The sequence below is a fragment of the Scomber japonicus genome, chromosome 17, assembly GCF_027409825.1.
Source record: "Scomber japonicus isolate fScoJap1 chromosome 17, fScoJap1.pri, whole genome shotgun sequence".
Classification (NCBI taxonomy): Eukaryota; Metazoa; Chordata; class Actinopteri; order Scombriformes; family Scombridae; genus Scomber; species Scomber japonicus.
Window position 1 is genome coordinate 15,182,440 of NC_070594.1, and position 13,181 is coordinate 15,195,620.

Sequence of the window (13,181 nt, forward strand, 5' to 3'; positions counted from 1 at the left end):
TGTCCTCCACAAACAACACCAGTTTTAACAAGACTTTGTCAAGAGAGCAAACATTTCCAATTCATGCCTTCGGCTAGAAAAATAAATTACTAAGAACTTTAAACTTCTGAATCTCCCGACCATCTTTGCAGTTCCTCCAGGGAGAAACATTTCCTCTGAAGTGTCCCGCCTTGTCCAAGAGGGGTCAACGTGAACAGTAAATAAGTGAATAAATATCTAGTTGAGCCTCATGTGAGTTTTAAGCCCTGTCAGAGCCTGTTTTTGAGGCCCAGTTTAAACGAGGGATTGTGTCTATATGTGAGAGAGCAGTGGGAAGGAGTAACCTGACCCCCAGTCTTGCCCTGGGAGCCTGCAGTGCACAGGCTATAATTAGAGATACAGACAGCAGCTGGTGTTAACATTGGACTGGATTGCTTTATATGTAGGGCGCACAGAGGGGGCTGAGGGCTGGGGGACACAACACACACGCGCATGCACCACATACTTACAAAATTCTGATCTTCTTTGAGACCATGTACACAAAAAAAAGTTAGGGACAGTACAAAAATTGTGTGTGTGTTAACTTTATGTTAATTTTTTGCACTATCAATAACTCAAAAAAGGTAAATCATGGAGACTTTAATAAAGTATATCCTAATTGAAACCATAATATATGTATATTTATATTAATTTAAGGACAGGACAAAGCCCTTAAACAGAGAGAGAGGAGGCAAAGCACACCTTTATGACCCATTGCACAAACTACAGCCAATATTTTGAAACTATTTGACTTTTTAAAAATCAATTAAAAATATAAACTTAGGGTGAGAAAAAACTCCCCTAATGTCTCAGAAAATGTATATTACTTTCCCCCTCTGCAAAAAGAATAAAAATATAATCATACCCCTTTTCTGACTCCACCGTCCCCATATAATTTTTGTACAGTCCCTTATCAGCCCAAATCTGTGTCTATGGATCCTGTGATGTAAAGAAGGCAAGTAATCTAATTGAAATGCAATCTTGTCTCCTTCCTGATAAATACTGAGTTTTCCAATTACACAAAGGTGCCTTGGCTTTATCTCAGCTATCTAATACATGTTTACTGTTTGCCCTGTTTTTGATTCTTAGTCTTGATGCATTAGTTATTTATCTGTCATTCATCTTTTTATTTGTCACATAGCTGTTATACGCACACACAAATGCGCATACCCGTGAGAGATGCTCTGATGTAACCTACCATCCAAAGTAGATCTGATGAAACTAACAGCAATCAACAAGCACATCGTCCATGCCCGCACTACAGTACCTGTGTGAGTGTGTGTCTGTGAGTGTGTGTTTGTTTGACGGAGAGATGCATCGATTGATCCTAAATAATTCTCCCTTCCATCTGTAGCTCAGGATATTGAAGATATAACCTTTTAAAATCTCACAAGTGATACCTGTGATATTTTGAAAGGTTTTATGAAACTATCCCTCTGAGCACCACACTCAAAACCGAAGGATATTTTTGTCTCTTTGAAATTCTCTTGGACAAAGTCTTGCTGAGAAGACTTGCACCACTGCTCAAGCTCTGTAAGAGGTTCAGAACTGCAGATAGCAGCAGCAGCAGCAACATCCGGCCTGGCAATGCCTGTTCAGCATGCACCTGTGGCTGGTGGGATGCACAGCTAGAGCCAAACAGTAACAGGGAAGATGCTCCAACACCCCCTAGATGTACTATCACACATCCAGCACTGCTTCACTTCTCATGTAGACTCAAACCCCTGAGGCTCTGCATTGTGTAATGGCAACTTCCTATATTCACTCTAACTTTATCTCCTCTGACTCCTACTCACTTCAAGCCTTTCAGCACTGTCAAACTTTCGCGCTACCATTAAACATCAACAAAAATATCCTTAGCTAATATAAATGTATTAGTTAAAAATCTGCCTCATCTGGTTTGACAAAAATACAAATACTGAATATTTTGCTGTATGTTCAAACATCTGAGTTAAGGGCTTTTTGTTGGTCATCAGTAAGTTAGCAAATTGATTTTAAAATACTGGTATGGTTACAAACCATGATATGCTTTCTCTGTATGAACCCTTTACATAGAACACTGTAAGTTGTCTGACATGGATCATAGGATCAATAGAAAATATGAGGAAGCAGCAGTTTGGCACAATCTTCCTGATGATGTTAGGTAATGTCCAAATGTGACAATGTTTAAATCTAAATGGAAGACTTACCTGCTCTGGACATCTTGATGGTACATGATATGGCTCAGGGTTCGCTGCAGACAATATCCCTCTCTAGCACAACATCTTTCAAGCATTTGTATCTTTCAATCTATCCAGGCAAAAATGCTAAAGACATACAATACTGTGGAAAGTTTGGGGCATTTCGAACGTTTCGATTCTTATCCATAATGCAAGTTCATAAGGACCTAGGACCTTCATTAGGCCTCTAATCGGTCCAAAATGTATTCTGCAGAATGACAATGACCCTAAACATACAGATGGAGTCATAAATAACTATCCTCAGCAACAAGGAGCCCTACAACAGATGGGACTACCCCACAGAGCACTGATCTCAACATCATAGAATCAGTCTGGGATGACATGAAGAGACAAAAGCAAGTTTTACAAGATGCTTGAAACAACCATCCTGCCAATTACCTTGAAAAAACTGCAGTTGCAGGTGAACCAAAGGTAATTGGTGTACTGAAGAGATTTAATTTAACCCTTGGTTTGACTGTATATAAAACAGAAAGGTATAAATTATCACCCAATTCTGTGTTAGACCTTTTAACCAACTTCATTCCAACTTATTATCACAGGTTTTACACATATGCTTGGAAATTATAGTCAATAGGCCTCATTTAAATGAAAGTATACCTCATTTTTGAGTTAACACCTGTTGTCCTCCCAGGTCAACAGGAGGGTTAAGTCTATTTTGCTTACTGACATTTTTGTGAATTTTATCAATAAACTATTAAAAAATAAAATAAAATATATAAACTATTCATAACATTATTTTTGAAAGCGCATTACTTTACTGCTGCATATACTCTGCAGCATTTACAAATATTTAATCAGCTAAAATTTTCAGACAAGATTATTAAGGTATGATCCATTTATGATGGATTACTGGTTTATGTATTATCGGTTTAACTATTGCTGTACCTAGAAATGTCCCATTTTGACCTTTTTCTTGGCAGATATTTTGATGTCATGCCATGTCAAGTCACTTTAATAATGGCTGCTTTCCATTTACTTGAGCCAGCCTCATTGTCCTGGTATTGTGCATGCTGGCTTATTGCCATGGCTTACTGGAACACTTGGCTTTATACACCCATGTTCCACCCACACAGGTTTTTTCTTTTCTTGCCTGATTACACCGCATTGCAAGACATCCATCTGACCCTCTCATTAACTTTGTTGTACTTGTTAGAGTGTTATTGGTTCTTGAAGTTCGCTGACCTCTATCATAGCTCTGCCCAATGTCAACCTTAGCAGAAGTCTAATTAACTACAATAAGTGAAAAAACACCTGTGTGGGTATTCATTAAATGTAATTAGATAATAATTAGCAAGTTAAAATGTCTGCTTTGAAAAAGGTGTATTGTGAACGTCTCAAGCCAAATGGTACTAGAAATTCCCAATTGTGTCTATTGAAGAGAATAGAGGCAATAAGTATGTTTTGAATGTACATTTTTTGCCATCTTATTTAGAGGACATGTTTGTGATTTTCTGTTATTTTGACACTGTTGAGATGTTGGATGTCTATATGTTAAACATGGTCAAAGGTCCAAAACTTGGTGAGGTGAGTGTATGTAAAAATTCAGCATGCTCTGAACGCTTTGTTTGAAATATTATCTTTACTTCCTCCTCACTGTGATGTCAGATTATTCGCTCATGCCCAAAAACAGTCATGACTTCTGTAGTCTTTGTTGCTACAGTTGTTCCATGGGCTGTTCATGTTGTTTATTGTTGTCTAATATTTTGGATTGAGATGTATGTATATAAAGAAAAGAAAAAGAAAAAGTTTCCCTCTCTAGTAAAGAACAATAAAACAAAGTGATATCCAATCAGACTAGAGTGGGCTCATTGTTCAGAACTGAGTGATAGGCCTGTCATTTCTATAAAGATAATACAGTGGAGCTCCAGAATAAAAATATGAACCTGGAAATGTACATGTGTCCTCATTAACAGTAAAATTAGAATAAGGGACAGGTATGTCATTCATTATCCAATGGGTTCCTTCAAGAATATGTGGCTGCCTGGAGGTACACAATGAAGTCTCAAAAAATACAGTACATTTTTAGATTGTTTTTACTTGGCATTGAGTGAGCTATAAAAAGCATAATTTCCGCATAGATTTAAAGGCTCATTCATTGTGTGTTATGATAGCAATGCTGCTGTGGGGCGAAAGCTACCTGTTTTGGACCACAGACTGCTGCCGGCCTATAACCAGCAGAGGACAGTGAGGACACAGAGTCTGTGATTAAAGCAGAAGTGAAGAACACATCAGCCATACATCTCTGTCCCTCTGAAACACCTGCCTCTCACTTCCTGACTTCTTCACCTATCCACATGCTTTGTCTTTTACTGCCTTTCCCTCTCTTACCACCCCTCCTCTCACCTCTTCCTTTCTCCCAGCACACTTTCCTCTCTCTAACTTTATGTCCTCCTTTCACCCTCACCTCTTGTTCCTCCCTATCTCCCTTCTTCTTACTCTGCTGTTCACCTTTTCTGTCCTTTCTTTTACTTTATCCAACCTGTTCCAGTTACACTTCTCTTCTGCCCCTGAAACCCCTTTCTTTCTTTCTCTTTCACCTCTTGCATCAATCTATCTTGATCTCACTCTACTTCACCATGTCCCTCTCCATCTTTGTTTCCCTCCTTCCCCAAACATCCACACATACACACACGCATGCACACACACGCATGAAGGCACACACACACACGCACACACACACACACACACACACACACACACACACACACACACACACACACACACACACACACACACACACACACACACAATCTTAGCTCTCCTTATTAAATTAGTAATAATGTCACCATGCTGCCTCCCAGGAGGCCAGTGTTATTGACTTCATTATGCAAATGTAAACCAGCCCAAAGCTATACTAGTGATGGGATAAGACACACACACACACACACACACACACACTCACACACAAACACACACACACACACGCTGTTTGTAGGCCGAGTGTGCTGGCCAGGAAAAATTTCTTGCTGTTTCAGATAATTATGTCAAACAGTGGAGTTGATGTGTGTATTAGCATGAAATCTGCTAAATCCAGCGGGCCTGCGGCTTATTGTATCTGTCTTGGAGTGACAATATGTTAGCATGGCATAGAATAGAAAAGAATAGAATAGATACTAATGTTACTCTTGGTCAAAGAAGAAAAGAACTCAAGAAAAGGGGTTGCTGCAACCTAGTTTTTGTGTGTGTGTGTGGGGGGGGGGGGAATAACCCAAAACTAAAGATAATGTTATATATCACAGTTTGTCATTTATTGTTAATAACTTGTGTATCTTTTGAGTTTCATGCACATCATTTTGTCTAAGTAACAATACATTTACTCAAGCTGGCACTAGTTGTGTCTAAAACTGGATCAAAATAATAGGCTGCTGTTGCATTGGTACTGTATTGATCCAAACTGGGTCAAATTTAACAATCTGAATTTGAAACATTTGTACACTTCACATAAAAGATAAGAATAGATAGAAAATCCCAGTTCATTTTCCAAAACCCTGTCTAATGAGAGTCCAGTAATTGAAAGGGTGGGGGTTTGATCCTCTACTCTTCCTGTTGAAGTGCCCTTTAGCAAGACACTGGTGGCTCCCAAGCATCTGACAATTCAATGTAATGTAATACGTGTAATAAGTGTGTAAGATTTAATTCCCCAAAACACACTTCCTGGTCACTCAAACCTCAAAGGTCTATTTGTGTTGGCTCTATTACTGTGGTGTTCATGCCAGCTTTAACAAACCTAGTTGGCTGTGTACAAACAAACAACTCTTCACAGGAAACAGTCAGATGGCAAGGCACGCCAGGTGGATGTACCCAATAAGTACTTGGATGGCCTGTGAGCTTCTGAGGTAAATTTGGCTGTGTGACTTGGCCAGGAAGTGAAAATCCTCTCATCTTAACTCTGATCTGCTGGACGTGAGATTCTTTGCGTCACACTGGCACTAGCTCGTCACTGACACCAAACCACGCTGTGTCTTGATACACATTCACAGAACAGAAAACCTACTGCTAATTAAAGTGTACACACACATGCACACACATGCACGTGCGCAGCAGAATACAGTATTGGCAGAGGCAGGGCAGGACAGATGGAAAGACAGCAGAAAGCAGGCAGGAAGTGCAAATTAAAGTCAGTTTCAGGAATAACAATTAGAGCTCAGGGACTAATAACACATATAATGAAAAAGTGAACATTAAGCAGAGATTAGCATCATCATTTTAACAATATAATGAGATGTTGTTTATATTCTAGACTTTCATACATTAAAGCTTCCCAAAGGATAAACCATACTGACTTTGGTAAATACTTTACCAAATACCTGCAAAGACTAAAGACATTCCCTCATCCCCAGCTGTATTTTGTGCTCAGTGCTAATAAGCAAATCTTAACATGCTTTAATGCAAAACTATAGCTGGTACACTCTTAATCTTGTTTATATCATATAACAGAGACAAAAAAGTGAAACACGTCCAAAGCTGATAAAAGTCAGTGACATTAAGCTGAATAAAAACAAAGCCGTTGAGCAAAAGCAGAAACCATCACGGGAGTTTGAAGTAAAGGATCTGATTGCTTCATGAACCGATTTACTGACTCACTCTCTGACTCGACGTTGGTGAGAACGGCAGTACAATCTATCCGTCAGTGTCAGTGTTTGTTCTATTTGAGGACTGAGCTCTCGGCTGGATGGGACAGACATACATCTTTACTTTAGAAATTACCTCACCTCTTTCCCGTTGTAGTCCATCTACACCAACAGAGACTGTAGGTAAACATGGAGTTGACATTTTCAACCACTTTCTCATCACACATTTAAAATTGAAGGTACTTCAAATATGCAATGTCAGCATTTGATTGAAATGGTGATTTTTTTTTTTTTGTTTAAAGTTAACTAATTTATTCACTGAGCGACTGTATTAGACCTTGAACAACTCACTGACATATTCAGTAGAGCAAATGGTATAAAGCCCACTATTAAAAACAGTTATTCAGGGAGATGAATGTTTTAGTTTCAGACTGTCTGGTCAGAAGCCATTAAAAATGAGGAGCTGCGCACCAGACACCTCATGCATTTTTAACCAATCAATATCCTCTTTTTTTCAACATCTCTTTCTCCCTCTCTAGTTATATCCCCATCCTTCACCCCTCTCTCTCTTTCTCTCTCTCTTTGTCCTTTACTCATCTGCCTTCTCTATGTTTTCCTACTGCACCACCATGTACTCTAATTGTTTCCTTCTGTCGTCCCTCCTTCCTCAAACTGCTGCAAAGTTTATTACTTTGTCCCTTCTTTCTCATCTCAGCCTGTCTGGTTTATCAGTCCATCTCTAGCCTCCATATCTTTCTCATCTCAGTCCACTGTCTCCTCTGCTCTCTCTGTTGCTCGCTCTTTTATTTGCTCCGATCACTTTGTTCTCTCCGTCTTCACACTCCCTGTCTGGTCTCTTTCATAACATCATTAAAGACAGGGGTCGTAAATGCCCTGTTCCATTTGACTAACTTCAGGCATACTCTGCTGCAGTTTACTTTCACTTGATTATAAAGAGAATATAATCTGTTTGAGCCTCACAGCACAGACCGCATACTGGGCATAAAGGCATGTAGGCATGCAGAGACATATTTTTCCTTTATTGATATCTAGCCATGCAGATAGTTTTGACTTAATTTGCTTACTTTTTCCAAGTTTTTAGACAATGGTCAGTTCCTGTTTGCTTTGAATGGTGTTTGTAGTGATTAAAAACTTCCATAGTAACCTTTATTTCCAACAACTATGTCCTACTAATTCACAAACGATAGGCAATACTATTTATTTGGTTCTGATTCAAAGTAATATCAGAGCCAGGAAATTGATTCAATATCAATACTTTTACTGTACTATTAAAAGCTGCTGATGTAATATATCAGTGAGAGCAACGTGTCATGATTTATGAGGTGAATGCATAATTTATAGGCTACTTCTGAATATATTTGAATTACCACTGAGTAATTTGACAAACAGTAGACTTTTGTTTTACTATTCTCTTTTAAGTACTTAATCACATGCATGGTAAAGCACAAGACACTTTTTAATGCTATAACAAATGATTATTATGAAGTGATCTCTGTTTGGATTCACACAACAGCTGCAGAATGCCGCAAAAAAAGTGTTCAAGTTCCCAAAATATGACCTAACATGTTTTTTTGGTATTGATCCATATCAATATTTAGATAGTATCAGTAGTACTGACACTTTGTGGATCAATCTGCCCACCCCTGTAACCACAGACCACAGTGTGAACAGTTTTCATTGGAACAACCACCACTAAAGAAATAGTCCTTATAAAAACAGCTGATAGTGTATTCTGAAGATTGTGATTATGAGTAATATAGACAGAGCTGGTGCTGCTAATTTTCTGAAATGTGGTAAGCGCCACAAATTAAATCCCATTCACCTCCATTTTTCTTTGGTGGCAGAATAAATTACATAGACCAATATCTCAAAACCTTGACAAATGAAGTAGAAATCTCAAAGGGTGTTTCTCAAAAAAGAAAAAAAAATCTGTCTGCATGGCTAGATGCCACGAGGAGTGAGAGGGCAAAATGTGATTATGTTATTTGGTTGAAGACATGGATACTTGTTTAAACATATTGCAGCAAAATGTGCATGTGTCAATCAGCAAGCACAAACAAAGGAACACTTTCAGTCAGACTATTAAGGATGTAATTGTTTTCTCAGAGGGGAAGCTCTGAAAAGGTGAAATTAATCTGTGCTTCATTCAAGTCAAAGTAATATCCATTTGAGGATGTTTTGGCAGTCATTCTGTATTTACAGGAGAACTAAACCAGAATAAAAGAGATACAGCAGGTAACAGATGTGGACATAAGAATGATTGAGAGTGATTAATAAAATGCAGAAACTGAAGCTTTAAATATATTGGATAGAAATTGACCCAAGGCTGGATTTGATAATGGGACTTAAAGCTTGTTGTGATTTACATTATAACAATGACAGACGCATTGAATTGTATTGAGCTCCCATGAGCTACTGCTGCAATATCCAGGTCTAATAGCACTTACTATTCTCCCTCCAGGCACACACACATGACTGAATACATGCACTCACATGAGCACTCTCCCCCCACCCTCACCCGCACACACACACACACACATACTGTACACGCACTCGAGGGCAGCCTATTAAGAAGGAAAAGCGTTTCCACAGACAAGAAGCACAAATAAAACTGAATTACTGTGTGATTCATGGCATAAATGTCTATTTCCACACAGCCAATAAATGAATAAAAAAAACACACTCTACGGCTGCCCTTGTTTTTGCATGCTAACCTGTAGCAGCATTCTACAGATCCAGGTTTTACTTGCATACTTGCTGAAAAGCCACATTTATGCTGTGTGGAGATTAGAATGGATTTATGAAGGACACCTTCTAGTTGTATTTAACACTGCCAGGTGAATTGTTTTGGTTTTGTATTTACATGTCTCTGCAGTACAAGGTAAACTGAATGAAATTCTGAAGGCTAATGTGATTTGACTAAATCATTTCAATCTGACTTATTTGCAAAGTCAAAGGAAAAATAAATAACTTATTGGATTCCTGGAAAGAGGAAGAAAAATGTCTCTAAGTCACTTATGTACAGCAAGTCTAGTACATGTATCTAGTTTATGTAGTCACCTTATAGTGTTCTAATTATTGTGGAAAAAAACATTTTGGTTGTTGGATCATGATAGAAGGGTGAATACATGTTAATTGTCACAGGGTGTCACTATTTCAAGAGAGGAAATCAAAAATGGGAAGAAGAAAACATCTGTCTTTCGAATTCAGAAAATATTGCTAAATATTAAGAATTCCAGTCACAACCAGCAGCTAACCATTACATTTACTTTTTTGCTGTTTGTTAAGGAAATTGATCTCAGCGATCAATCAACATGTCAGTCGGACTAATGAGTGGCATTCATTTTTCTCTTCAATGCATCCAAATCAGCTTTAAAGGCTATTTTTTGAGCAAATTGATACTTGTTGAAGTTCGGTCATTTTGGTACTACATTGTAATTAGAAGGACATACAATTGTATATTTCAAGGACATCTTTTATATGCAGTCTGGGCTGATAACTGATTACTGACTCCAGTTAATATGTTTGTGTGGTGATGTTGAAGCTCTTTACAGGTTAAGCATGTAACATCTAGATGCAAAAGCCATTGTGAAATTTTTAAAATGCGCAGGCACGAAAATGAAAATATATGGGTGACACTGAAAATCCTCTATGACAAAAACATCCCATCTACTGTTAACTGTGAATATTTTTACATTTTACATGGTGAATAAAAAGCTGTGATGAAAACAGTTTTGAATTCATTACAGCCATGATTTGAAATTAAGGGGGAATCGGTCATCACTTACCGAGCGGATCAACATCAAGAGAGCCACAACTTACCGAGTGGATTTCATGTCTGACAACAGCCTGGCCTTTATATACTGTGTTGGGAAGCAACCAGAGATGTTAAGGTGCTGGCTGCTGTCAGCGCCATGACTGTTAGAAAGAAGACTCTGATGCCGGAAAGTGTGGAGTGTCTGTATGAGATGCCTCTGAGGTGCTGAGCCAACGGCTAAAATCTGCTCTTTTGCTGCACAAGCACATCAAAAGATTAGGAAATATTATTCAAGATGCTGCTCAATTTGAACTTCATCCTCCCTTTGGACAGCAGCTCCACATTGGACTGAGCTCATCGAAGCTAAATTTTGATGAATTATGCAAATGATTCTAACAATTTAAGGTAACATTTTAACACTGTCACTCATCTGTCTTTTTTAGTGAACTTGTCATGAGACTTATCCATACTGTCGAGATGAGGCTACAAAAATGTGTGAGTCTGTGCCTTTCTGCTTCTTCACCCTGGATGGTGACAGGTGTCTGTATCTTCCTGCTTTGTCTGAAATCTCTTTCTTTATCTGGCTGACACTCAGCTGCAAACAGTGCTGCTTTCACCAAACATTGATGACTCCTTAACATCCTTAACAGTGCTTTCTTAGCTTTACAAACGCTCCCTGAAAATACATAAAAGTCATTAAAATGTTCTATTCTCTCACTACTTTTGATTTTAGTTCTGAATTACCTGTATGAGCTGACAAAATAAAACAAAATTGATGCATTTCTCATTCCTCTATATTAACACACTTTTAAATGCTTACGGTGTCTGGCAATGGGTACTTGTCATGAACATCAAAGTAAATCTATCAGCGATGGAAAGCCAGAGGCAAGCAGCCTTGTAACTTGAATTGATTAGCCTTTTCAGTGTACTTGGTACGTTTTTTTGAGGAGCGCATTTTACAATCAGTCATTCTACTCTCATCGAAGCTGATTTGTGCTCAAGTATTGCACTGCTTACGAAAAGGCAGGAGTAGCCTGCAGTTATGCTGTTACACCACAGTCTGTCAGTCAGCAGGACATTCCACTTAAATACTCTTTTCTTTCCACACATGAGGCAATCATTTTTCTTATAGAGAAATGGGTTTCCACTCTGAAGAGCACTGGTTAATTGAAGAGGGACTGCTTGGTAAATTAATGTAGCCACAGGATGCACCATTGACCCTTTTACTATTATGCAACTGGTAATCAAAGGGGTCTGTAAAAAGGATCCCTTTGATTACTTAAGGACAATTAAAGCAATAGCACATTTACCTCAATACCATAATAGTAATGAATAGTATGAAGTAGTAGTAATATAAGTCAAATGAGAGCATTAAGATATGTATTTTGAAAATGGTGTTACTCAAGCACAAATGTTTTCTTGATAAAAACTAAATCTTCATCAAGGTCTGTTCACTGCAGTTATGAGCAGATGACTCCTTAGTCACTTAAACATGACTCAGCGTGTACTTATATGCTGTTTTTTGTTGCTTTGATCTAAGTTTTCTTGTCTATTTTTACACCAAACCCGTCAATGCAGAGGTTCCTCTTCCCTTCTTGCCCTCTCTATCGTCTTTACTCTCTCCGTCATTTTGCTTTCTCCCTTCACCTCCTTCTCTCTCTTTCTCTCTGCCCATGTCAAATTGTATTTAAAGTCTGTCCGTCCTCAATTTCACGAGCTGTAAACAGCAGACATGCGTCTACAGTGACATATTCCACCTTCATATAGGTTATTTTCAATACCTGGCTGTGCAGTTAGATTGTTTTTAGATAGGACAAGGTGTAGGAGGTATAGCATGTCAGAGTGGCAGAAGGTTTGTGTTTCCCTTGTGTGTGTGTGTGTGTGTGTGTGTGTGTGTGTGTGTGTGTGTGTGTGTGTGTGTGTGTGTGTGTGTGTGTGTGTGTGGCTGAGATAGGCTGGCAGCAGCAGGCATCTGGTGACATCTGGTCCAGGCAGATAAAGTAATAAACACATACTATCTCACTATCTGGAAGACTGTGTAGCCTCTCTCTCTCTCTGTCACTTTTTCTCTAGGTCAAAAAGTGCTTTATTGACATGACAGGAAAAGTGGCATATGTTTGGAAAGCATGCATGCATCATAACCAGATTGGAAGATAAACATTGTAAAGAGAACAATATAATATGCAGTCAATTCTACATCTTTGTGTTCACTTCTTGTACTCTCCATACTTTCTGTGCTTTAATTAAATCATCTAAATTCTAAAGTACCACTGTTATGCCAGGTACTTAAAGTATTTATTCAGGGATGGATGGATAAATAAATGGAGAAACAAGAAAGTGCATGAGTGGATTATGGTGGATAACACAAATCTTTGTATTTTGTGGTGAAATGCACGTCTAGTGACCATAAAGATTGGCAAACAATAAGTCGTTTTATATATTAGTGTGTGGCACAAAGGATTTCTATTTCATATATTTTTGTGACACTCTCCAAGAGAGGTGATGTTAAAATTAAACTGTTTAACTTATTTTAAGCCAACATGAATGAAAATCTTTAAAGTACTCAGATAAAAA